This window comes from Lissotriton vulgaris, chromosome 1_1 (assembly GCF_964263255.1).
Source record: "Lissotriton vulgaris chromosome 1_1, aLisVul1.2, whole genome shotgun sequence".
In the NCBI taxonomy this organism is placed as follows: Eukaryota; Metazoa; Chordata; class Amphibia; order Caudata; family Salamandridae; genus Lissotriton; species Lissotriton vulgaris.
The window spans coordinates 784717218-784743196 of NC_141685.1; the positions used below are offsets into that span (position 1 = coordinate 784717218).

Sequence of the window (25979 nt, forward strand, 5' to 3'; positions counted from 1 at the left end):
GTCCGGTTGGGGGATTTCTCGGCCACCCCACTTAAGGTCACATGTGGTGTTCCCCAGGATTCTTCTCTCTCTCCTCTTTTGTTTAATCTTTATATCTATCCCCTAATCTTTGCGCTCCAGCAGCTGGAGGTCACCGTTTATAACTATGCGGATGACCTCCAGCTCATCTTTAATCTATCTTCTTCCCGTTCTATTTCCAACTTTCAGACTACTGTGATTTTTATTAGGGACTGGATGAACCACAACCATCTGAAGTTGAACCCGGATAAAACTGAGTTGGTCCTCACGGGTGGTTCTTCCAGTCCCTGGAACTCTTTTTTTTGGCCTTCTTCCTTTGGTCCCCCTCCCACTCCCTCTCCCTCAGTCAAGACCTTAGGCATCAAAATTAACAATCATCTGACCCTCCACTCACAAATTAGCTCTGTTGTTTCTTCCTGCTTTCTTACTCTTCGCACTATTCGCGCTGTTTCTCGCTTCTTTTCCCCCAGGCACTTAAACTGATCATGTCCGCCTTGGTGATCTCCCGGCTGGATTACGCTAATGCCCTGTACACCGGCATTCCGACGTTCAGCCTACGGAAGCTCCAACTGGTCCAAAACCAGGCGGCCCGATTAGTGTACGGCCTTTCCCGCTCTCCCCACTCAACCCCTTTATTGAAGGCGCTCCACTGGCTGCCTGTCAGGAAGCGATCCCTTTTCAAAACAGGTTGTATGGTCTTCCTGGTGTGCCAGGGCTCAGCTCCCGCCTTCATTGCCTCTTTGATAAGGGAGTACATTCCCGCTAGAGAGCTTCGTTCATCATCTCAATCACTTCTACAGGTACCCTGCTACAAGCGCAAAAAGTGGGGAGGGGCCAACTTCTCTTTTTTGGCACCCTCTTTTTGGAACTCCCTCCCCGACCACCTACGGTTGGCCAAGCACTACCCTCTTTTCCGTAAAGACCTCAAAACTTTCTTATTCAATCAGGCCTTCCCTCTGTAAATTGTCCTCATATTTTTCTTTATTTGCGCCAGCACCTACTGCCTCTCCTCTGCTATTTTAGCCTCCATAGCGCCAAGAAACCCCATAGTGAATGTAGCGCTTTACAAGTATTTTAAATTCAAATTCAAAATCAATGCTTAATTTGAGACAGTGGTTGCAGGTGACGCACACTGTCCCTCATTTTTGTGGGCCAGCACTTATTTTACCTCATCAGACTTTCACCTAGAGCAAGCGAGAGAAAAACACAAACTGGAGGAAGGAAAAAGATGGAAAAAGAGAGAAGGCAGGGGTGAAAAATTACGAGCAAGAGAGAGATACGAGGCAGGGAGAATCTGGTAATGGATTAAAGCGGCATGAGGTGGAATCAAGACCCCGTGGCCTTGGTATTTGGCACCCTGATTTTCGATAGTGCCGGATCCAGAATTTTAAGTAAAATTGTATGCTAGGCACCTATTCTTTTACACATTAAGTACTGGAAGGGACATGAAAACTTACCAGTCAGCAGACACCACATGATATATCCCATGCTTCTGTCCGAAGGAACTAAGAGCGCAACAACACCTTTGTTTGTTATAAAAAATTCAGCGCTGTCTGTAGTTTCCGTATGCTGCACTGTGGTAAATAAGGATACTGGGGAAGAGAGGAGGAAATCAGCCTGGGTCTCCTCGGCAGATGCTCCAGTGGGTTTATGCACCTGCTGCAAAGGTGCATAAACTCCTGACCACTAGTTTGAATCCCTACACTGTGGTATGCTGGGATACAGGGGAAGAGAGGAGAAAGCAGAGCCTTTGTCTCCTCAGCACGTAGCCCAGTGGGTTTATACACGTGCTGCAGAGATGCATAAACTGCTGACTGCTAGTTTGAATCCATGCACTATGGTATGCTGAGATATAGGGGGAGAGAGGAGGAAATCGACCCTCTATTTCCTTACCAGATAGCCCAGTGGGATTATGCTCCTATTACAGAGGTACATATACTGCTGACCTTGGGTTTGAATCCCAGCAGGGCTCTGTCAACCTTTAATTATCTATGTGTTTACCTGCCCATCTATTTCTATAAAATACTGACAGCAGAAACGGGAAGGGGACCAGAGACCCCAATTTGAGAATTGCTTGTTTCCGCGCTGTTTCATCTAGAGTATGAGTCTCAGTTTTTGGAAAATGAGATCAATGCCTGATGCTCAAGGATCACCACTGGGCCACCCTGCAGTGAATTTGCAAACCTAAGGTAAAAGATAAGGAGCTGGTTGCAGGAGGGGGTTTTTGGGACAGATGCTAGCTAAACCTAGCTAAAGATGCTGTTAAGGCCTAGATAAAGATGGCTATCAAGCTGCAGATGAAGGGGGCAAGCGGAGCAGAAAAGGGTGCTGGAATGGTCTTGGCAGATGTTGGTACAGTCTGGGCGGACCTGGCGTATTCTAGCCAGAGATCAGCAATACTTAAAGCAATCACCAGTAAAAAGATTTAAAATGGAAACATGCTTAGAACTCCCCTTTTCAGATTGAATTGTGGAATGATCTTAAGGAAAAAGAAGCGGCACAAGATCCAAAAAAACTTAATTAAGAATAGTTGTGAGGCTTCACTGCTACTCCCAGACAATCTGAGTGTGAAAAGGGGAGGGACTGTTGTTTTCTTTATTCAACCTAAGGCTGCTCAGGAGTTTCTTAGATCTTTTGAAGAAGGTTAATGGGAAGGATGCTTTTACGACTGTATTGAGGAAAGCAGATTTATTTTTAGAGTCTGAGGGCCTGATGGCTTGCTCCATAACGTAAGGATTAGGGGTGCATTTTTAGGGTGTTGTCTTTAATTGTGGGTTAATGGCTTTCCCCCTGTATGTCCTTCTCCTATGCCTCTGGTCAGGGGGACATCTGAATTGGAAAATGAGCGCTTAAATAGGATATGCTTTAAAATAAATGCTTAAAAGTAGCTGTGCTTGCATTTCTGCGGCTATGAACCATAAAATGAATCACTTGGTCCTGTTTAAAAAATCTATTTCATGACAGAGCACCTCCTTGAAACTTAGTGGTGAGCCCAATCGTTTAGTGCCATATAAGACTCAGACATAACTTTGTCCTGGGTTGCTTTCAATACCAGTTCTGCCCTCTCGGAATTCCATAGTTCTAGGCCTCCAAAAGACCTTCCACCCAAAAGAGCGATAAATTCATCATGGCTATCATGAACTCATGTGACTCCGTGCCACCAAGGACATAATTCTCCAGGACTGGATTTTTCCTATACCGCTTGAGGTGTGGTAGTGCTATTGAAACAACATAATTGAACTGGACCACGACTCCCAGAATGCACAACATGGTTGTTAAACAGAAATTCAGGACTTGAAAAGCACATTCATGGTGACTTGGAGTTATCAGCTCGCTTCTCCCAGACAGGACGTTTCCTGTGAATTTACAGCATGACTGCCAAGCAGTTCCATGTCGTGTGTGGCACCTTTATCCAGCCCTGGCTTCTGAACAAACACCACATTGCATTCTGGACAGGGGCAGCTGGTCTTAAGGGGCGAAGTGGGCGTTGCCCCCTAACAAACAAAAAAACACAGAGTTCTAATGAAAGGCTTCATAGTGCTTTGTTTCAGGAAGTAAGGAGCCTGAAATAGTTTTTTCAACATCTGGATAAGTAAAGACAGCTGCGCATGCGCCGGCTGCCGGGCGAAAGAACACTTGCCCATGAGGCACACGTCAATGTTGTGTCGTCAGGGTGGTGGGCGCGGAATTTTTCAATGCCATTGTATTTGCTTGATTCTGGGCGTTTATGCCTGCGACCTTGGGCGGGATCCACGTAACGCCAGAGACAAAGGAGGCAGGGCTGATTAGGAGTCAGCAAACATGAGAGCCCCTCCCCATCCCCATACGTGGGCATGCTTTTATTTTAGAGGACGTGCTGAAGGAGGGGCCCGCGGTGTATTTGGCAGTTGATACAGCGAAGGGAAGAAGACGTAACGGCGGGTGAAGCAAGGTACAGTGGTTTTTGCTCGGTTCTACTATGGGTTTGCAGCTTTGGAACCTTTACCTGTGTGATTTAAAATGTATTTACTTATTTTATTTATTTAGGATTTGTAAACCAGAGACAAGAGCACGAGAGACCAACCAAGTGATTAAACATCAGACAACGGGAACAGCCAGGTCTTTATGGTCTTACAGAACACCAAAAGGTTAGGAATTACTCTAATGTGAGCAGGTAGCGAGTTCCAAAGTTTTGCCGCCAGAAAGCGAAAAGAGCATCCCCCAGCCCTCGCTCTTTGGACTCGAGGAGCACAAACAAGCGCAAGGTCGGCAGATCTTAGTGAACGCCCAGGCACATAGGGTATCAACAAACAAGATAGCCCTAAGGGGGCTTGGTGTGTCAGAATCTTGTGTGAAATGCACAGCACCTTAAACTGATGCAACTTTTTGATAGGCAGCCAGTGAAGTTTGGGGAGCACATGCGCCACCGAGGGAGATCAAGGTAATGCCCCCAGAAGGCATGCTGCCGCATTCTGGACCCTCTGCAGGCGCTTAATGCTGGCTTTATTAGCGCCCAGGTAGAAAGAGTTGCCGTAGTCTAGCCTGGAAAGAATGGACGTCTGAACAATAGTTTGGCAAGGAAAAAAACCAAGCAGGGGTCTCAATTCCCTTTCAATGCAGAGAAACACCAGGAATGCTGTTTGTGTTACTATTGAGTGCCTGTTCATTGCCCTGTGTTTACCAGCTCTTGCACGCCCAGGAAGTCACATGTGAATGTGAAAGCAAGAACACTTCGGGGTGGCTTTAAAAGTAAAATGCTGCCTTGAATGGTTTGCCTTTCTGTTTCATCACTTCTTGCAGACGCTTATCATTTGAGCACCAAGACAGCATTTGACAAGGAGGCTGCAGCAACAGCACAAAGGACTACCCTAATTACAAAAACCAGCGTGTAAAACAGACACGGTGAGAAATCTCTTTTAATTAATATGTCCAGGAGGGCGTGGCCAAGATGGCGGAGTAGGAAGACGCTTCTGCCCGGAGCTCCCGAACCCGTCCAGGCCCTGGGCCTTTAAAAATAGCTTGTCCTCCCCCCTCTGGCGCTAGATAGTGTTGGGAGGGTGTCGGAACCTACCGGGCTGACCCCAGACTGGGTTCGGCCCTGAAAACGCGCGGGACGCAGCGGGCCGGGTGCAGTGAAGAAAGGGCTCCGATGTTGGAGGCGACGGCGGCCGAGACACGGCCTAGAGTGAAATTGGTCCCGGAGCCTGAGGGAGCCTGCGGCTGCACCGCGTGGTGAGGTGGCACGGGTGCCGCAGCGGAAGCTGAAAGTAACCTGCGAGAAGCCGGTCGGCCCTACGAGAAGCCCTCCCCCTGGAAGTCGGCCACGTCACAACTCGAGGCAGCGGCTGCGGCCTGCACCGGAGGAGGCTCGGCGGAACAGCGAGAAGGCGGCGCCAGAGACGGAGGCAGGTCAGGGGACCGCAGCAACAAGACCCGGAACCGGTGCTGCCCTAATACTCACTCCGGATACGTCTATCCGGGTGCGACGTACGAAGAGCCCCGAAGTCAGGAGTGGAGAAGGCCCAGGACCGTGAGGAGGCCGGAGGCGGCGAGAGGGGCCTGTGGCGGTGCTGAACTCGGCCAGAGGCGTCTCGAGAGGTGAGGAGGGGGACGCCGGGATACCGAGGCGCACCGGGTCCCCAGGAGACGCTTTGAGGGCCGGCGGGACGCACCACTCGGAGGGTCGGGCGGCCGACTGAATCGAAACCGCGGCTGCGGCCTACAGCGGAGGTGCCCGGCGGGGGAACAGGGACTTACCGAAGGGGGACTGAGTCGCACGGCCCGCAGACAGAGGCTGGACCCCACTTGAGAGCTGCTGCGGAGCCGGAGAGGGGCGAAGGCACCTGAACAAAGGAAGGCACTACCCGGAGCCTCGGGGACCCGCTGGAGGGTGCACCATTCACAGAGCACGGGAGAGGATATTGCACCTGGGGCCACTATTGCCTACTCCCCGCAGGGAACGGAGCCGGAGTGTTCGGTAGCAGCCACCCCGAGAGTGGAGACCGGGGGTGGTCAAAGGGACCTAAGACTGGTGCTGCCGGAGTGGGCCGCCCGAGACAGAATGGGATACACGCGACGATTTAGCACAGGGGACCACGCAGACCGCACGGAGGATTAGTTCCAGTGGAACCACGCGCTGGAAAGCCCGGGAGATCAACAGCTGGAGGGTCCCCTCTCGGACGTAGCGGGGGAGAAAAGGATTCCCGGCGACCCTTCCCCGCCCGGGACACACGGCGCAGAAGGTTGGGCGCTCCCGGGACCCGAACCAGCCAGTTAATTAGTGACAAAGGCACAGACTGAGGTGCGAACGTAGCTGCAGCTTGGCAAGAATGCCTCACATTGGCACATTCGGAGCACACCAGCCTCCGCCAGGAAGGGGAGCGTAGAATTGGCACCCTTTGAACTGAATCAACGAGAGCGGAGTGGTGGCCCCGCGGTTGGGATGGCGGGACAAAAGGGCAGTAAGAGGAACGATCGCACGCTCCCTGAGATGCTCAGCAGGACCCAAGCCAGAGGAGAAAGGAGTCTGCCTTCGCCGAGCTCGGCGGGTGGCTCACATGCAGCAGGAGGCGGAGAACCCCCGGTCACCAGGTCCTTTTTGGAATCCCTTTTCGGCACGTTACGGGACGATTTCCAGGCACTGAAACAAGAAGTGGCAGGAGAGGTACGTGAAGTGCGGAGAGAAGTGGATGGCCTGGGGGAGAGAGTGGACACGGTGGAGAGCTCTACGCAGCGGCAGGACGAGGAAATAGTGCAACTACAGCAAGAAGTGCTGCGCCTCAGAGACCAACAACTGGACCTTCAAGCACACAATGAGGACTTGGAAAATAGGTCTCGACGGAACAACATAAGGGTTCGAGGAATACCATCAACGGAGGAGGGCACGGATGTGGCGGGCTATCTGCGGGAACTCTTCATAGACATACTGGGAGAAGCTGCGGACTTTCCCATACGTATAGACAGGGTGCACAGAGTGGGGCCCCCGAGGCGCGTATCGGCCCCGCCGCCGGACATACTGGCCTTTCTCCCGGACTTCCCGTTGAAGGAACGGATCATGGCTGAGGCACGAAAGAAGCAATCGCTAGCTTTTCATGGTCATCCTGTGGCTTTATATCAGGACCTGTCCGCTATCACTCTACAAAAACGAAAAGCGTTTAAAATAGCGACGGACTTTCTGAAACAGCACGAGACGTCCTACTCGTGGGGCCATCCTTTCCGCCTCATCTTCAAATGGAATGGCGAGATGCATCAACTGCGGTCTCTGCAGGACACGTGTGAAGTATTGGGGATCACCGCGGAGGAGGAAGAGTCCACCACGCCACGACGGAGGCGCGCCACCGGCAACGGTTGGCGCAGGGTCTCGAGGCGCAGAACATCGATTGCATCCCAGAGCCAGGCTCACCCACCATTAGGGCCGACATGGCGTACGCCATTCACGCAGCATCCAGAGACTCAGCTGTTAATGGTGGTATCGCGTTGACAGCGTAAGATTGCTCCGGGGGGAGAACGGCATAGCATTGCTGTTATTGCAGGCTTTGGGACATGAGGGGGGGGAAGCGGAGGGGGGGAAGTGTGTGGCTGGACGTCCACTTAGGTACCATACCACAGACTTGTCCGTTTGGGACATGACGGGGACAATACGTTTGAAGGTTCTGGAGGGTTGGGAGAGGGGGAGGGGAAAGGGGGAGTTGGGAGGGGTGAGGGGGGGGGGAGGGTTGGGGAGTTGTGGGACAGTGGGGTTGGGAGTTGGTTATGGGGAGGGGAGGGAAAGGTCCATCCAGTGCTATTGGTGCATTCGCGCCGCCCCGATGGTGCACCCATGTCCGCTTGGCCCACGGTCTGTCACTCATTAACTCTGATCCTCTGCTTCTACCACACTGTTTTATTCACCCATGGCGACCCTTAAAGTAGTGACCCTTAATGTCAAGGGGCTTAACAATCCCATTAAGAGGAGAGCGGTACTGTCTTTACTGGAGGACACGCAAGCGGACATCTGTCTTCTACAGGAGACTCACCTGCTGACACGTGATTGCCACAGACTGCGATCACGCAAATTCCCCACACAGTTCTTTTCCTCGAACACTACTAAAACGGCTGGAGTGGCAATCCTGGTATCTAGGTCCTTCAGGGGAGTGATTCTACACAAATTCGCAGAGCAAAAAGGGAGGCTTTTGGCGTATAGGTTCAAACTGGGGGCCCTGGCGTTTACCATTGGGACAATATACAGCCCGAACGAGCATCAAGAACGCTTCCTTCATTCTGCACTAGTGGACATAACAGCGTCCCCGGACAGACACATCATACTGGAGGGGGATCTGAACATGGTGTTTGACTCATCTGTAGATAGGTCGACTCAGCGTTACCCACAGACTGGGGAACTGTCGCAGGCAGGAAAGACCCAACTGGCAGACTTGGATCTTCACGATCTTTGGCGCCGGTTTCACCCCACAGATCGGTACTACTCTTACTATTCACATGCACACAAGACATACGCAAGACTAGACCATCTTATAGTTTCCGGACCGGTTCACGATCTAGCCACGACGTCTGAGATAGGAGTCCTCTCACTGTCGGATCATGCGCCGGTCTCAGGGACCTTCGCTCTGCCGTCGGATCGGGCTCCCCGCGGGGTATGGCGCCTTAGGGACTCTCTCCTGCACAAAAAAACAGTGGTGAAACGCATTATAGATTCAATCGGGAATATCAGTCTCACAATGATAACGCTGACACTTCATTGGCGACCCAGTGGGCAGCACTCAAGGAAGTATTGAGGGGGGAATTCATTGCGATCTCCTCGGCAGAGAACAGGGAACGGTGTCAAAAACTAGATGAACTCACGCAAAAAGTCCGGGAACTTGAACAGGTGCATCGCCGCACTGGGGCCCCCAGGATCTGGAGGCAGCTGAAGGCAGCGAGGAAACTCCTGTCGACCTTGGACATGGACAGGGCGGAATATGCGGCGCTGCGGCTAATGCATGCATATTACACGGGAGAGGATAGATGTGGTTGTCTCTTAGCAAACAAACTCAGGGTGGCACACCAATGTCACCGGGAAGAGGAGATTGTGGTTGGTGACGGCATGACAGTCACCGACGACGCCCAGATAGCTGAGGCCTTCCGTCGATTCTATGCTGAGCTATACACAGGGGAGCGTCCGATTACGCGGGAATCGGAGGACTATTTGAATACGGGTCGAGGAGGTGATTGCTGCCATCTCCAGACTCAAGCATGGGAAGGCCCCAGGCCCGGATGGCTACACCACACTCTTTTATAGAACGTTCAGTACCACATTGACACCCATCCTCGCCAGACTGTTTAACTCCTTCTCCACCCCGGGGGCTATCCCACCTGATCTCTTACAAGCCACGGTGTCGGTCATACCCAAGCCGGGAAAAGACCGGACCCAATGCAGTTCGCCCCGACCGATCTCCCTCCTAAATGTTGCCCTCAAACTGTACACAGGGATTCTTGCGGCTAGACTGGCGCTCCATCTACCGGGACTGGTGGAGACGGACCAGGCCGGCTTTGTGCCCGGGAGACAGATGGTGGATAACACCAAGAGAGTGGTACATATCTTGGAAAAGGCCTCCCGAATCCCTGGGGAGAGAATGCTGTTGTCTGTCGACGCTGAGAAAGCGTTCGACCGGGTGCACTGGCCTTATCTAGAACGGGTAATGGAGAAAATGGGTATAGGCGAGAAATTTCGTTCCTTAGTGTTCAACTGCTACAGGTTACCGTCGGCGGTGGTGCGGGTGAACGGTTGTAGCTCCCAGAGGTTCACCATTGAACGAGGCACCAGACAGGGGTGCCCACTGTCCCCGCTCCCCTTCGCTATGTATATGGAGCCATTTGCCCAGAGAATGCGTCAGAACCCAGACGCGACCGGCGTGAAGATGGGAGGGTATATCCACACAGTCAGCCTTTACGCGAACGATGTGATACTGACCTTAGAAGACCCGAGACGTGCTCTTCCCGCGTGCATCGGCGAATTGGAGGCCTTTTCGAAGGTGGCAGGATTCAGAATGAACATGGGAAAGTCAGTAGCACTGGACATCTCCCTGACAGCTGCAACGAGATCGGAGTTACAGGGACTCTTCCCCATGCACTGGTCGACGCGCCAAGTACAGTACCTGGGTATTCTGCTGGCACCCACGCTGCAGGCAATGGTAACTGCTAATTATGCAGCTCTGGGTAAGAAGATCAAGGAGGAATTGGGGAGATGGGGTAAGGGCATGATATCCTGGCTTGGCAGGGTAGCGGCGGTCAAGATGACAGTATTACTCCAGATCTTGTACCTGTTCTGGGCACTGCCACTCCAGCCGCCCAAGGGATGGATCCAGCAGACACAGGCGGACTTATCCCGCTTTGTCTGGCAGGGCCGCAAACCTCGGATGAAAAGGGCTCTCTCCACGTTGGCTCCTGAGTCGGGGGGACTGGGTATTCCAGACCTACGCAAATATTTTCAGGCAGCACAGCTGAGGTACCTGGTGGAGTGGAGCAGGTGGGAGTCAGACAAGCACTGGTTATTTCAGGACCAGGCGGTTGCGGGCCGTCCTTTACAGGAGGTGCCCTTCCTGCGTAGAGCGCACCGCCCTCCCAATCTCTACACGTCCTTTGTCACGCGGGTCCCGTTGAAAGTATGGGAAGCTACCAACAAGATACACGACCTCACCACGTTCCCCTCTCCGTTCACGCCAATTGTAGACAACCCGGACTTTACACCGGGGACAGAACCGGGAGCCTTCACGCACTGGCGAACAGCCGGATGCAGGGCACTTTTCCAACTGTACGAGGCGGAGGGGGTCCTTCCCTTTCGGAGTCTCAAAGAGGACTATCAGCTGTCTGAAACGGACAGGATACGCTACTGGCAGGTGAGACACTGGGCTCTACAGCCACAGGTGAGAGAGCCGGCGGACAGGAAGCTGCTGCCATACGAGAAATGGTTAGTAACACGCACCTCAGACGCAAAACTCATCACGGATCTCTATAAGATGTTACAACCCCCTCCCTCCCACTTTCATAACCCTGGCAGAGAACATTGGAACAAGGAGCTGGGCAGGACACTAAGCCATAAAGAGTGGGACCAGATTTTGTATCGTGCCAGGCATTCCGCATATCATATAGGACTCACCGAAACATTTACCAAAGTGTCCACATATTGGTATCATACCCCAGAACGGCTGCACGAGATGAATCGGCATGTTGAGAACACCTGTTGGCGGGAGTGTGGGCATATAGGTACACTAACACATGTCTTATGGGATTGCCCGTTGCTACATTCGTACTGGAAAGAGGTGATTGACGAGATTGATGCTCACTTCGAAATAGAGATGCCCCGCTTTCCAGCATACGTCCTGTTGGGTCTCCCTAACGGTTTAATGTACCCACTGAAATCCCGCAGAGGTAGGCAAATTGCCATAGTACTGGGCTCAGCAGTCCAAAACATCCTAATACACTGGCGCACGACCACTACCCCCTCCACTACGGGTTGGCTACACAGATTGTGGCATGTCTTGGGCATGGAAAAATTATCACTCATGATGGCCGGGGAGGTGGAACAATTTGAGGAGCTGTGCCAACCGTTCCATGCACTACTAGCCACGGAATTCAGGGAACTCACCTGTCCAAAGTACTTGAGATTACTGAGACTTACACCACCGATGGATCACGCTGCTTAACGACCAATGGACTGGGCAGAGTTGGTGAGGAGGGGCGGGGGTAGAGACACGAGTATTAAGCTGTGCAAGGGACTGGATGGGGAGGGGAGGGAGTGAGGGGAGGGTAGGGAGTTGGTGGGGGGGGATAGTTTTACCAAAATAGTAGGGGTACAGAGGGTTTGCTCCTTTATTTGTGTTTTGATTCAAGACTAAGCTTACGGGAGCGAAGCCGAGAGGGCCCCTGCTACAAGAACTGGGGATCCTAAGCACTACTTTAAGATGGGCCCCTCGGCACATAGCACTGAAACCATTGCTTGAATGTTTCTTTTTCTCTCTTTGTACTCTTTCAATAAAATACTTTAAACATAAATTAACATGTCTACATTCTTTAAACCACATATCTCATAACCTTAAAAAATACTAGCCAGTGCTGAAAAAAAACTCTCAAATAGTAATAATAATATAGTCCGAAAATTAGCAATGAGCATGAGCAACTTAAAAAACAGTTGTTTTCAGATCACAGAGTCAGAACGTCTTTATTTACCGAAGGCATTCAGAGCCAGGGGCCAGAAAATAATGTGCGTACTGCTGAAGGAGACAAGACTCTTGTGGAACTCTGCAACAGTCAACATAAAGTGCTCATTTCAGAGGTAAGGACAGCCTTTTTCCATTGCAGTCTGAGGCTGTGTGCGTCATAAACATGTCACAAACTGTTTCTAGCTGTAGCTGACAGTCTATGTGCTTGAGATTTAAAACACGCTGGTTCTTTTAATAAGTACACCGTCTTTTAGAGTGTGGACCAGCTGCTCCCAATATTCTTGAAACAAGGATGCAATGGATAAGCAAATGAAAGGACACTACCCTAAACATGGAGTAACTGGGTGAATTATGATAAAGGAGTAGAAGTTCTCCATCATTTACCTATTTAAACTGCTCAATATTGCTCGTCCCAAAATGTCAAAGATATGTTGTAGGTTTATGGTACTCTAAAAACCTTTCCACACATTTCCCTGCATAATTGGGTGTTGACACATTGACCGTCAGCATGAAACCTCCTTGGATCAATTGGTGCCACTTGCTTTGCTCTGTCAGTTCGACAATGACTTTTGCGCCCCCACCTCTTTCAAAGGTCACCAGCCGCCACTGAAATTTCTGGAACTTGTAAGATGACACGTGTGCGCAAATACCCTAGCTGTCCCAGCACTGTTAGGTCAAACATCCAGAATTGACAAGAAGTTTTGCACATGGCATGGGGCCACATAGATGATGACGTGTATAAGAATGCTTCTGTGTGGCATCTGTGTCGAGGCCCAGACTCTGTGTTTCAAAAAGTTAAGTCTTAATCATTTTAGCAATCTGTTGTTTTTTTATTGCCTTTATGGCTTCAAGTAACCCATTAGCTATTATCAGGTGGAAATGGGTAAACACTGTTTGGTCAACCTGGGCCTTCTTTATCATGGAGCCTGTGCTTCAGTGCTGGGCTTTTCTTTAAGAAACCATTGTTTTCAGGTGTGGTAGTTCAATTAGACCAGATTTAGTGACTCAGGACTAAAACTCCCACAAAGCTTTATGTGGCTAAACAAAAAACCAGAACAGTAGCACATGAACAACATGGAATACCTGGTAAGCTTTGCAATGTGCCATGCACAGCCAGGATCACTCAGTTATGCCATGAATAAATGAATGAATAAATGCCTAGATGTCTTCAGTCCCACATTGATCGTACACCTCAAATGTTGCAAAAAGCAAAATGTGGTGAATGGCCCTCCCCTCCCCAACGTGCCATTCTTGTCCCTCACCTACCACCTTCAGAAGGACTCTCAGAGCTGCACAGCTGACAGAGACTTGCAGCTCTGGGCTCAGACCTTGAAGCAGAGCTATTTACAGGTTACACAGATGTCCAGGCTCTGGATTCACACTAATGTGCTATCCCTCAGATGAAACAAAACTTACAGGCTCCACATGCCGAATGGCTTCCACCAGACTGGGCGGTAAGCGGGGGAGCAGGCCTTTCACTGGTATAAACCAGCATTTTCAATGCAATAGGTCTTGCATTACGTTGCAAATTGCAACATGGCGGATTGACACCGCCGGAGCGGAGAGCACTGAAACGGGTTCAGGCGGATACTAAGATAATGATCTGAAAAGCAGCAATATAGCGTTGGAGCGGCGAAGCTATAAGCGAAGCAAAGCTATAAGCCTACACTGCTTTGTGAAAGGACTTACTTGCACCATAAGGACAGAGGAGTATATTGTGAATGTTGCAGCTACGGCTGATCGGCAGCCGCATCCGGAGTCGGCTACAGGCTGCTAGCGCAAAGAAACCTGCAGCTTCATCACGCCAGGAACCCTTGAGTGGCTGGCCGAGCTGGCTGAATCTGACGAGGTGGACAAGATCGAGATTGGCGGTATTCAACTGGTTTGGCCTGCGTTCCCCTGCAGCACCGGCAACAGCACAGTCAGAGGAGACGAGCGGCAGCGGGAGCAGCAGCGGGATGGCGCCGAAACCTCCTACACGGACAACCCGCACAGCAGCGGCTAGTGGGAGAGCGACGGCCCCTCTGCTAGTCTCAATTGCGGCCACAAATGAGCTTACAACAAACAAAAAATCGTCATTTATTAACAACGCGATGGATGCTGCCTCAGATGCGGAACAACTGCGCTCAGGTAGGCTCGGGGAGAAAAACCCGACTCGGATGAAAGGAAATGCAGTAGATAGCGCCACTGATAACACAGCAAAGAGTCCATTATTAAATGAAAGCGCTCAAGTGAGAACAGAGGAGTTTGAGAAATCTCTTCAAAGCAGCAGTGCTGCAGCACAGTATGATAATATTTTAAATAATGTAACTATGTTAACTATGTTACCTACATCAGACATTACGGAGCTGGTTGGTGCAGAGGAAGAGGTAATTGATCTATCTACTATTCCAGTTAAAGGAGATCCCGAGCCCTCAGAACTTTTGAATAAAGCGACTAACTCTGATATGGATATTGATACTGATACTATTGAGAGCACCCCCCACAATGAAATAACTAACATGACTAGCATGTCTGCAGACAAGGGGAGTGCTGAGGGCGTGGAAGAAAGTGAGGGAGCTGAAAATACTGACAATACAGATATCGCTGAGACAGATGAAGAATATGTGGATCTTAACGATATAGGAAATAATACGATGTCAAAAACAACCAAAGACAAGAATAAAATACTTATCACCAAGAAATCAAAGGGCAAAAACAAGAATAAAGCTACTAAAATTACAGGCAAATCCAAAACAAGTGTTATGAAATTGATTGCTGAGAACAGTCCAATTAGACAATGGGTACAGGCCAAGGGTGGTGTAAAATCTATGGCAATGAGATTGTCTGGTAACAGCCCCGATGATCAAAACATTACTTCTAAAGACTCAAAACAGATCACTATACCACTTAGCCCTACCCAGACTATTATTTCCAATTTGACAAAGGTGACAAAAGCAAAGACCGATAGCTCTATATTGTCAACTAGTAAAATGTTTATATGCCCCAGGGTGACATCGGACCATAACCCGCTCTCATTCATAATAGAAATTGAAACGGATAGGCAACCACCTAGGCCCTTCTCCTTTCCCAGATATCTTTTCGCTGATAATAAGTTTGTGAGTTTGTTGAAAGGACATATAAAAGATTTTATTGATATCAATGGGTCTTCTACATCTCCTTTGATGGTGTGGGATGCATGTAAGGCTAGCATCCGTGGGTTTACACAACAGTTTGTTTGGCAGCAAAATAAAATCAATAGGGCTCGAAATACAAAATTACTAGATGATATATCTAATATCGAAGAGAGGCTATCTAAGATGCTAGCTACTTCCACCACTACAAGGGCAAAAGAAATAGAAGATCTAAATTTAAAACTGATGGAATCAAGATTAGCTTTGAAAAATATTTTTAGGGAGAAAAGCATATCTAAATTAGCTAAATATAGGCTGAATCAATATGAAAGTGGGGAGAGGATAGGAAAAATTCTGGCATATAAAGTGGCAGAAGACCGAGCCCAAACGCTGATCAAGGAAATAAAAGGTGACGATGGACAATTACATCAAGATTCTAAATCAATTTTACATCAGTTTGCCACATACTACCAAAAGTTATATACGCCTGAAACAATCCCAACAGGAGATAATATAAATGTCTATTTGACAGAAAATGGTGTACAGGATATAGAGGATGAGCAAGCAGATCATTTAGAAGCAGATATAACAGTAGGAGAAATACAGGCAGCTATTAACTCCCTAGCACTGGGAAAAGCTACAGGCGAAGATTCAATCCCCCTAGAACTTTATAAAAAGTGCATGGAAGAATTAATTCCTCTCCTGATGATGGTCATTAAAGCTATTGGTAAAGGAGATCAAGCCCCAAAATCCTGGAACCGCACTCAAATTATATTCTTTCTTAAAAAGGGGAAACCCCCACAAGAGAGAGGGTCTTATAGACCCATATCATTAATTAATGCTGATGCAAAGATATTTGCAAAAATACTAGCAACAAGGCTTGCGTTACTAATGCCACAGATGGTTTCACCATTTCAACACGGGTTTATCCCCAAACGTGATACTACTGTTCACATTAATACTGCTATATCGGCATTTGATGTTGCTAGGACGTGTCCCACCCCACTCGGAATGATTCTTTTAGATGCGGAAAAGGCATTTGATCGAGTGGGGTGGGACTTCCTATGGGCAGCTTTGGTTGCATTCGGCATAAAAGGTCAGTACCTGAAATGGGTTAAATCCTTATATGACCAACCAAGGGGTAAAGTATGTTATTCAGGACAATGCTCACCTATCTTTCCAATAGAACGTGGCACTCGACAAGGGTGCCCTCTGTCTCCTCTGTTATTTGCTCTAGCAATAGAACCCTTCTTGATTGCATTACACAAGCAAGAGATGATTGTACCGTTTAAAAATGGTCTTAATGCACTAAAAATAACTGCCTACGCAGATGATGTAGCGGTTTTCTCTACAAATGTCCCTGAAGCGATATCAGGTATAGGTATCGAAGCAGATAAATATGGTAGGGCATCAGGATATAGGTTAAATATCAGCAAAACGCAAATAATCACAAATTTTACTTCACTAACACCAATAGATGGAGTATGTAATGTTGCAACATACCTTGGGGTTAAAATCTCTTCTAATCTAGATTCAATAATTGCACTCAACTATGAATCGTTATTAAAAGAAACTTCTCTTCTTCTTAAAAAATGGCACAAACTTCCAATGGGGATCTTGGGACGAATTAACTTAATCAAAATGAAGATCTTACCTAGATTTCTATATCTTTTCCGGTCTATACCCTTAAGAGTATGTAATACTTACTTTAGCAGACTGGAGGGTATCATTAGCAGTTTCATATGGGGGTATAAGAAAGCACGACGGGCGATATCTCTGCTTAAACTCCCCTATGAACAAGGTGGACTTGGGTTACCAGACTTTAAATTATATTATTGGGCTGCTTTTTTAACTCGCTTTCGCAGCCTACTCATTTCTGATAAATGTCTTTATTTTCACAAACTTATATTAGGGGATGAAGCTATTATGTTTTTTTACAGACTCAACGACCCCAACTACTTTAAACGAGTACGGTTTAAGACGATTCGAGACACAGTTAATATCTGGCGATCTATCCTTGTTAGGAATAACATCTCCTTATTTCATGCCAAAACACCACTCTGGCATAATCCAGGGTTATCAGGTGTTTTTCATGATTCAGCTACTTCTATGTTCTCGGATAATGGCATAAATAATTTGGGAGATTTGTATGACCATACTGGATTTTCTACTTTTGAAAAGCTAAAGATGATGTATAAATTACCAGAAAGGGCTTGGTTTAAATACAATCAGATCAAGGATTACATTATCCGTAGAACAGGCCTTGATAGCATATCTGAATCCGAAATCTGGAGCTGTATGTACAGGGACTCTGACAAGGCACTGATCAGTTGCGGTTATAAGACTTTTTCTATTTTTCACAAGGATGACATTAGTAAGGTGGCAGAAAAATGGAGCACAAAGTTGGATGTGAATGTAACACCAGTTATGATAACCTCCTCACTAAATAGCCTAAATAATGCAGTTCAATCGTCTAGTCTGAAACTACAGCTGTTTAGGACTTTGTTTCAACTGTATTATTCACCTGACAGGATTCTAAAATGGGCTTCTAATAATGAATCGAACAAACTTAATGATCGTACAAAATGTCCTAAATGTGCACTCAAGGGGGCAAACATTGTTCATATGTTTTTTTCATGCCCCGAGCTATCCATTTTCTGGAAAGATGTAGCTGGTGTTATCTCGACCAAATTGGCTAGGCCAATTATACTCACGCAATTGGATATTTTGATTGGAGTCGTTGGGGTAGACAATAGATCTCGTGATCTGATGAATATACTTTTTACATGTGCCAGATTAACTATTGCCAGGGCCTGGATACAAAGTCATCCCCCCACGGTCATGGAATGGTGGCTTTTGGTCAAAGACATTTATAATATGGAAAACTCTTTAGCGATGACTAAGGGATTGAGGCAAAAACGGAAGATACAAGAAATTTGGGGAGTAATTATGTCTTAATGATTTAACAGAAATATTGATTTTTAGTATTGTTATTGATTGATGCCTTATCTTATATGAATTGTCTGACACTGTATATATATGTATTTGATGTTACTCATGATGCTAATAAAAAATTTAAAAAAAAAAAAAAAAGCAATAGGTCTTGCATTACTGAAAGTTTGAGCTGTTGGCATTGCATTATTATTTGAAACACCAATAGCTCAATTTTCTAGTAATGCAAGAATGTTTTTTTTTATAAAACCTTTTTATTGGATTTCAAACTGATACATGTCATACATGAGACAAACCGAACTCGTCTGTGACATCATTACAATCAAGAGTATCGCTGTCGTGATAACTAGCATCGGGGGTATTGCGCAAGTAGGCGTGTATGTATACTGACCCTGGGGTGCAATCTCCCATCATCTACATGGGGGATGCGGAGAGTCAGCGTGGAAACCGTTGCTGGCAAGGCTGCCGTCGTTCCCCACCTGTATGACAGTCTCTAGTCCATAGTCCCCAGCAAAGGGAAGCAGTAAGTGGAAATCAATAATCGCAATTCGAACTTTGGTATTTGAAACCAGGGAAGAGAAGGGATCAGGAAGGGAGGGGAGGGTACGGGGCGCAGGCGGTGGGAGCAAATGCAACGGAGCTCCGCAACATGCGATCCAATGTTGGCAGACTATTCTAGTGTGTGCAGTAATGCATGTTTCCAGGGAGAGGATCAGGGGGCACGCTGGAAAAGCTGAGGAGAGGAGAGTGAACAGGCGGCTCAGGGTGTGTTTGGTCCGGGCATTGCGGTTCAGGGTGCGTTTGGTTCGGGCTTTGCTTGTGTGTCTTGTGGGGGTTCCGCGCCATCAGTTTGTGTTTGCTTAAAGTTGTGTAGGAGCATCGCCCATTCTAAGGAGATAGGATGCTTTCGTATGCCTTGAGCTTCCTCCTGGCGAATAAGGTCTTCCTCTGCCGCTGCCCACTTCTTTACCGCCCCCACCAGGCTGCTATTGGTTGACCCTCTGCTGCGCGCCAGTGCATTGCAATACTACGTTTAGCTAGCAGTATGGCCAATATGGCAAATTTGGTCTCTACCTTCTTGTGTTTCTGGCGTCTAAAGATGCCTAAGGCGCATGCCTCCCATGTATGCAAATCCGTTAGGCCTGTGACGGTTTGGAGTGAGGTGCACACCGTCACCCATAGGGATTGTATTAACGGGCACGTCCAGAACATATGTATAAAGGGGGCGTCCGGCACGCGACAACGGGGGGCATTCGAAGTGGGAGGTCAGGAAAAATCGCTTAAGCCGTGCTGGCGTGAGATAAGCGCGGTGTACCACATTAAACTGGACATTTTTGAAACGTTGGTTGCGGGAGACCTTTTTGTGATGCTCTAAGGCGCGCAACCACTCTCTATCGTGGAGGTCACGGCCAAAGTCCTCCTCCCAGTGGAGCCGCAAGCGCATCAGTGGTACGTGTGTTAGTTCCATGATGGATTTGTATATCCACGTGATATGGTGTCTGCCCGCCCCCATATGTAGCAGTGTGTGCAGTACCGGATGAGTCTTGGGTTCCCCATCTAATAGGTTCCAGGTCCGTCTTCAGTCTGCCACCAACTGCCGGTGTAATAGGAATTGACCGGTTGGAAGCCCGCTTCCCTCGGTCAAGTCTGCGAACGAGAGCAATTGACCATCGGAGAACAGTGCCTCTGTTTCGATGAGCTGGTGTTCAGTCCAGATCCTGAGATCTCCCGCTGAGTAGAACTTGCAGCCTTTAGGGAGTCCCACCAGTGGCAACAACGGGGAATACAGCGGGAAACCCCTGGACATACGGTGGATCCGCATGATACAAGTCCAGGCCGTTTGGACCAATACTGGATAAGTCTGGTTGGGGGTGGAGCCTGGAATGAGCATCCGTGTCAGCTCCTGGACCGTTATCTGTCCTGCTTGGGTTTCTGTTTCTCCGAGGTTCCGGTGTGCCGTCCAGCGGGACAGCCACTGCAGCTGTGCTGCTAAGAAATAAGCCTCAAAGGATGGGGCGCCCATTCCTCCTTTGTCGCGCGGTAGTTGCAAGGCCGATAGTGCCACCCTGCAACGGCCCTTCCCCCAGATCAGGGAGATTAGTAATGAGTTTAACTCTTGGAAAAAGGACCGTGGTGGCCGAACTGGAATATTAGCGAAGTAGTAAAGCAAACGGGGCACCATTACTATTTTGGATAAGGCCACCCTCCCGATGGGAGCCAAGGGTAGGGTTCGCCAGAAACTAACTTGGCTTTTAAGCCCACGGAGGGCTCGGTAGTGGTTGCCTTCCAGGAGGTCCCTGGGTTTATGGTAGAGTCTGATACCCAAGTACCGTGGGGCATCGCCGGTCCATGCCAGTGAGGACTCTCCGATTCGAATTTCCCGTTGTGGGTAGTTCGGGTGCAGGGGATAGATAGAGGATTTCCCCCAATTCACAGACAACCCTGCGGCCCTCTCGAAATCTGCAGGTGTGGACCATAGGGAGGAAAGGATTGCCGTAATATCTCTTACATAGATGAGAAGATCATCCGCATAAAGGGAGACGCAATGTGTGCGACCTCCCAGTGGGATGCCCCAATGCAGCCGTACTGCCAGCGGTTCCATGGTGACGGCAAAGATAACCGGGGACAGGGGACACCCCTGGCGTGTGCCGCACATGATCGATATGGAAGAGGATATCTAGCGGCCTATTCTCACCCGTGTGGAAATGTTGGTGTATAATAGCAGGGTATATGCAATAAATTGGGGTCCAATGCCCACCCGTCGAAGTGTCTCAAAGAGGTACTGCCATGCCAGGGTGTCGAATGCCTTCTCCGGATCCAGAACGAGGCATGCCGCATGAGGGAATCTGTCCCGGACCCCGTCCTGGAGCTGAAACAGGCGGTGTATATTTTGGGAGGTGTTTCTCCCGGGGACAAACCCACTCTGGTCCATGTGTACAGCCTGGGCAGCATCTCCGTGAGTCTATCTGCCAGGATCCTCCCTATAATCTTGCAATCCGACGTCAGGAGGGTGATAGGGTGGTAGGAGGATCGGAGTAGAGAATCCCGTTCGGGTTTTGGGAACGTTACCAGCACGGATTCACGCATGGACTGGGGGAGCTGTCCCACTTCCGCCGCCTCCCGAAAGAGTATGTCCAGCTGCGGAACCAGCTGCTGAGAGAATGTGGAATATAGTTCTATTGGGAACCCGTCATGTCCCAGCGCCATGTTTTTGGCTTGGCAACGAATGGCAGATTTGAGTTCTGCCAGCGAGAGAGGTGCATCCAATGCCTTGCATTCCTCCTCTGTAATTTGGATTATGACGTCTGTGGCCAATACGTGCTGGATGTGTTCGCCCCGGTCCTGGGTCGGTTCCTTGTAAAGCTCAGGGTAATAGTCATGGAAGGCCGATAAAATGTCAGCCTGCGCATATACCACGTCCCCCATGCCGTTGCGGATGCCTGTAATCGATTGAGTATGTGTTTCTTGGCGAATGAGCACAGCTAGTAGGGTGCCGGCGCGATTCCCTTCCTTGTGAACTCTAGTGGTGTATGTGCGAAAATTATAGCATCGAAGATCAGCACAGGCCTCCTCATACATGGTTTTGGCCTCCGCCAGCTGCGCCGGGGGAAGCTCTTGTTGATCCTCCTCTTTAGATAACTGTGCTACTCGTTGTTCTGCCCTGAGTACCGCCCTCTCTAGTGTTTGCTTCACCCCAGTAATTTGCCGTATGCACACCCCTCGTATGACCACTTTAAAAGCGTCCCATTCTAGGGACCTCGTGGGTGTATTGCCAGTGTTTTCAGCAAAGTAGTTTTGAATAGGGTCCTATTGCTCGCGGTGGCACACTGGATCCAAAAGGCAATCCTGGGGAGGCGCCAAGTGGGAATCGGTGGGACGGGCGGCCGCCATGTGAGGGAAACTATATGTGCGTCGTGATCTGAGATGACCCTACCCATGTAATCCGAGTGTCTGATGCATGGGAGGAGAGATTGTGTGCACATGAAATGATCCAAACGGACCTGTAGGTTATGAGGGATCGAGTGGAAGGAGTAGATTTTGGCAGTCGGATGTGTGTGCTGCCACGCATCCACAATGGACCAGTGGGCTGACCAGGCATGGAATGCGGCGGTGTGTGCGCGGGCTTGGGAGTGGGTGGTGGGAGGGTGGGACCTATCCAAAGCGAGGTCTAGTGAACAATTATAGTCTCCTCCTAATATCCATGGGGAGCTTGCGAATCCCGCCAATTTTGCTGTTAGTGTTTCCCAAAATGGTGCCTGATCTGTGTTCGGGGCATAGATACAGCCTATGAGGATTGGCTGCCCATCCAATAGCCCCTTGCCGGGACTCTATGGGCGTGCTCGATGGAGAAAAAGGCCGACTGGTCGGCAGTTGGAGTGAAGGATTTCACCCATGCTTCCATGTGACCCTCCGGGTCTTGCCCCTCAATCCCTTCCGGTAGGCCCATCACCCGAATGTTGCAGCGCCTTGAGCACCCCTCCAACTCCACCACTCACTACTCCACGGTGGACAGGCGGGATAGGACATCCCGCATCATCTTTTGTTTGGTCCATGACTGTAGGCTGCAGGTCTGCTATGATCTTTGCTCCATTGTTGACCTTGTCAGCCAGTTTCCGATGGTCATCTTAGATGAGGTTAATGTCGGTCGTTAGAGTGATCAGTCTGTCCTCCATAGATGCTCTGGAGAGTTCGATGGCCACCAAAAGGCGGTCTACGTTATCCGAGATGGACATATCGGGCGGGGTCGCTGCCAACTTGGTCCCCGACTTGGGCTGAGGCATATTTTCTGGCGCAGTCTCTGGCACCGCGAAGTGTTGCGTGGCCCTGGGCTTCCCCATCTTTAGTAATGCAAGAATGTATTTGTTACATAGCCACAGTAGGTCTACTAAGCAATACTGCCAACCTTACAAAGTTCTGCCCTACAGGTGAAGGCGTGCTAAAGAGGCAAACAGACAGAAATATTGAGCATTACCCATATCCGGTACAGGAAAAAAGAGCATGTTCATTACGGCTGCTAGTAATAAGCATTGTCAAAGACAGTAGATTAGACTTTCATTTTGAGTCATAATCTAACAGCTTAAAGAAAATTCTGCTGCAGTGATAAGGGGATTTCTTTCTGCACACAATACTCGCATTGGGTAAAGACTATTATGCATGATAATTCAGTGCGCTTTTAAAATGTAAAGTAGTCCCTCAGGTAATGCAGTGTGAGCACTCTATATGAGGTGGAATGATATACATAAAAGCTAGGACACGAAGACGCCTCTGCCCTTTCCACACTGGTTAGCCCCATGTATAATAGGCCATGATTAACAAAGCGTGCACAATTGTAGTAATTTAAACCCTCTAGCATCGGTTTTCAAACAAAGCCCTGGAATTCAAAGCCTCTCGGATAACAGCAACTGGTGGCTTTTCAAATCTAGATTACTGCCCAAGAAGCGAATAGCAAAAAATCTTGAATATAGAATATCTATGAGCAAGGTATAAAATGCTTTCTTGTTTCCGTGTCTGGGTTCATTCCAGGCAAAAAATTCTCAAGCGAGAACTTTAATTTTAATTGTGCTCAGACCGGTTACAATGACAATTAATCGATAAATGGATTCATTGTGGACAGTGTGTTAAGAATGATTAGTTTCTTGACATAGGATCAAAGGGTAAAAAATAAAAAATAAAAAGTAACTTACCTGCTCGTTGCGACGCCAGCCGCCACCTGTCTGCCACCTCTCCTTGTTGTAGGGGAAGCACCCGGGCTCCCAGGCTCCCTAAGCCACTGAAAACACTGCAATGCAGCATTGTGATTTGTTGCCCTAAGTTGCCCTGAGCCAATCACAACACTGCATTGCAGCGTTGTGATTAGTCTGAGCACCATGGTTTGGCGCTCAGATGGGGACAGGGAGCCTGTGCATGTTCCCCACTAGGCTGTGTAATGCAGCCTGGTAGGGAACATGCGAAGTGCGCATGAATGTTTGGCCGGCCCAAGAGTGCCGGTCAAACATTCATTCACACTTTGAGTGAGCAGACCACTTCTCCACTGGCCCCTGCACTGGCCAGTCCAGCCCCTCCCGCACCTAGGAAAGGAAAAAGAAAATGATAATATCATTTTGTTATTATCCTTTTATTTTTCCTCAGCACTGCCTTAAAGCAGTGCGGCGGCGATCCTCCGCCTTAGAGGAGGAGCCCTCCCTGCCACAAACTGTAAATTACAGATCCTGAGTAACAGGGCAGACCTTATGGTAAGGTGCAAAAGAAGAAAAGGCGGTACTGAGGGGGGACTAGAAAAGCGATTAACCAAAGAAACAAAAGCATTTGGAAATACAGTCAAAGGAGCCAATTAAAAACATAGGCATAGCCTTAATGCCATATCCTGAATACAATTCAGAAAAGGGGGTGGTTATGAACAGAGTGTCTGAATTAAGCAGGCCACTCTTACCCAGTCCAAAGATCAGGGCTTGATCCATCACCGTTATTTAGCTCACTGCACCATCCCAGCTCAGAACCTGGCTATATGCAAATTAGTCTGTCCCTGGCCAAGTGCATCATGGGAACAGGGCAGACCAAACTACCAAGCCAATTCTTCACCGGAAAGGAGACAAGCTTCCGGGGCCCGGTGTCTGGCATTTCAGCCGTCGTCGGCCCGGCTTGCTTGAATCCTGATGGTGCAGTGAGAAAGGGACTCATGTCTGAGTATACCCTGCCACACCTATAGTGGCCAAAAACGATTCAGAAAAGGGGGTGGTGATGAACAGAGTGTCTGAATTAAGCAGACCACTCTTACCCAGTCCAAAGATCAGGGCTTGATCCATCACCGTTATTTAGCTCACTGCACCATCCCAGCTCAGAACCTGGCTATATGCAAATTAGTCTGTCCCTGGCCCAGTGCATCATGGGAACAGGGCAGACCAAACTACCAAGCCAATGCTTCACCGGAAAGGAGACAAGCTTCCGGGGACTGGTTTCTGGCATTTCAGCCGTCGTCGGCCCGGCTATCCTGAATACAGCCTGTCTCGAAGAGACAGTGCAAGCGCTGCCTAGGCCAGACCTAAAAAAAGAGGACTCTTTCACCATATATTATAAGTATACGCGTTGCTTGTGCTGGCAGAGAGCAAATCATAAGATCAGAAAAGATATTTTATTTTAGTGGAGAAATGGTAGAGACAAGATGCAGACAACTATAGACAAGAATGACAATCAGTCAATCAGAAGGCTTGTATAGCGCAAACCACCAAAATAAAGGTAATAAGTACTGGCAGGCTCAATACTTCGTTTCAGGATTTGGGGGGATGGCAAAGAAAAACTTGAATGCTTTTTATGAAGCCACAAGCACATGTTAGAAGATGTTGGTGTCTTGATCTGAGACAGCAAGAGTATTGGATAGGCATAGGTCTAACCACTGTTTTCATGTGCTCATTTGTGAGCAAAGGCAGCAAGGTGGAGGAAGTGAGGATTTGAAGACAAGGCTGGTTGCAGGAAGTAACTGGGAAAGGCAAAAAATGCCTTATGCAAATAAAATAATGGTGTCGCTGGGTTCATTTGGTGGTATTGCAATCACAAAGCTTGGTGGACACCTGGGACTCTTGCCTTTGGACACAAGATCATTATAATCCAGCACAAAATATGCATACTCGCTAGTCAGGATTTCTCATTTGTTATCTCCATCTCTGCAGGTGAGGCATACGTTTAACTCATAAAAATTGGTCATGCTGGATCACCATTGGATCCTTGC

The 25979-nt window shown here is 48.7% G+C and overlaps 1 protein-coding gene across 1 annotated transcript in view; it reads left to right on the forward strand.

Annotated features, from left to right (window-relative positions):
- Positions 1–25979, forward strand: part of LOC147747824 (uncharacterized) — a 325452-nt gene that overhangs the window by 197614 nt on the left and 101859 nt on the right. The gene's annotated exons all lie outside the window — the stretch shown is intronic.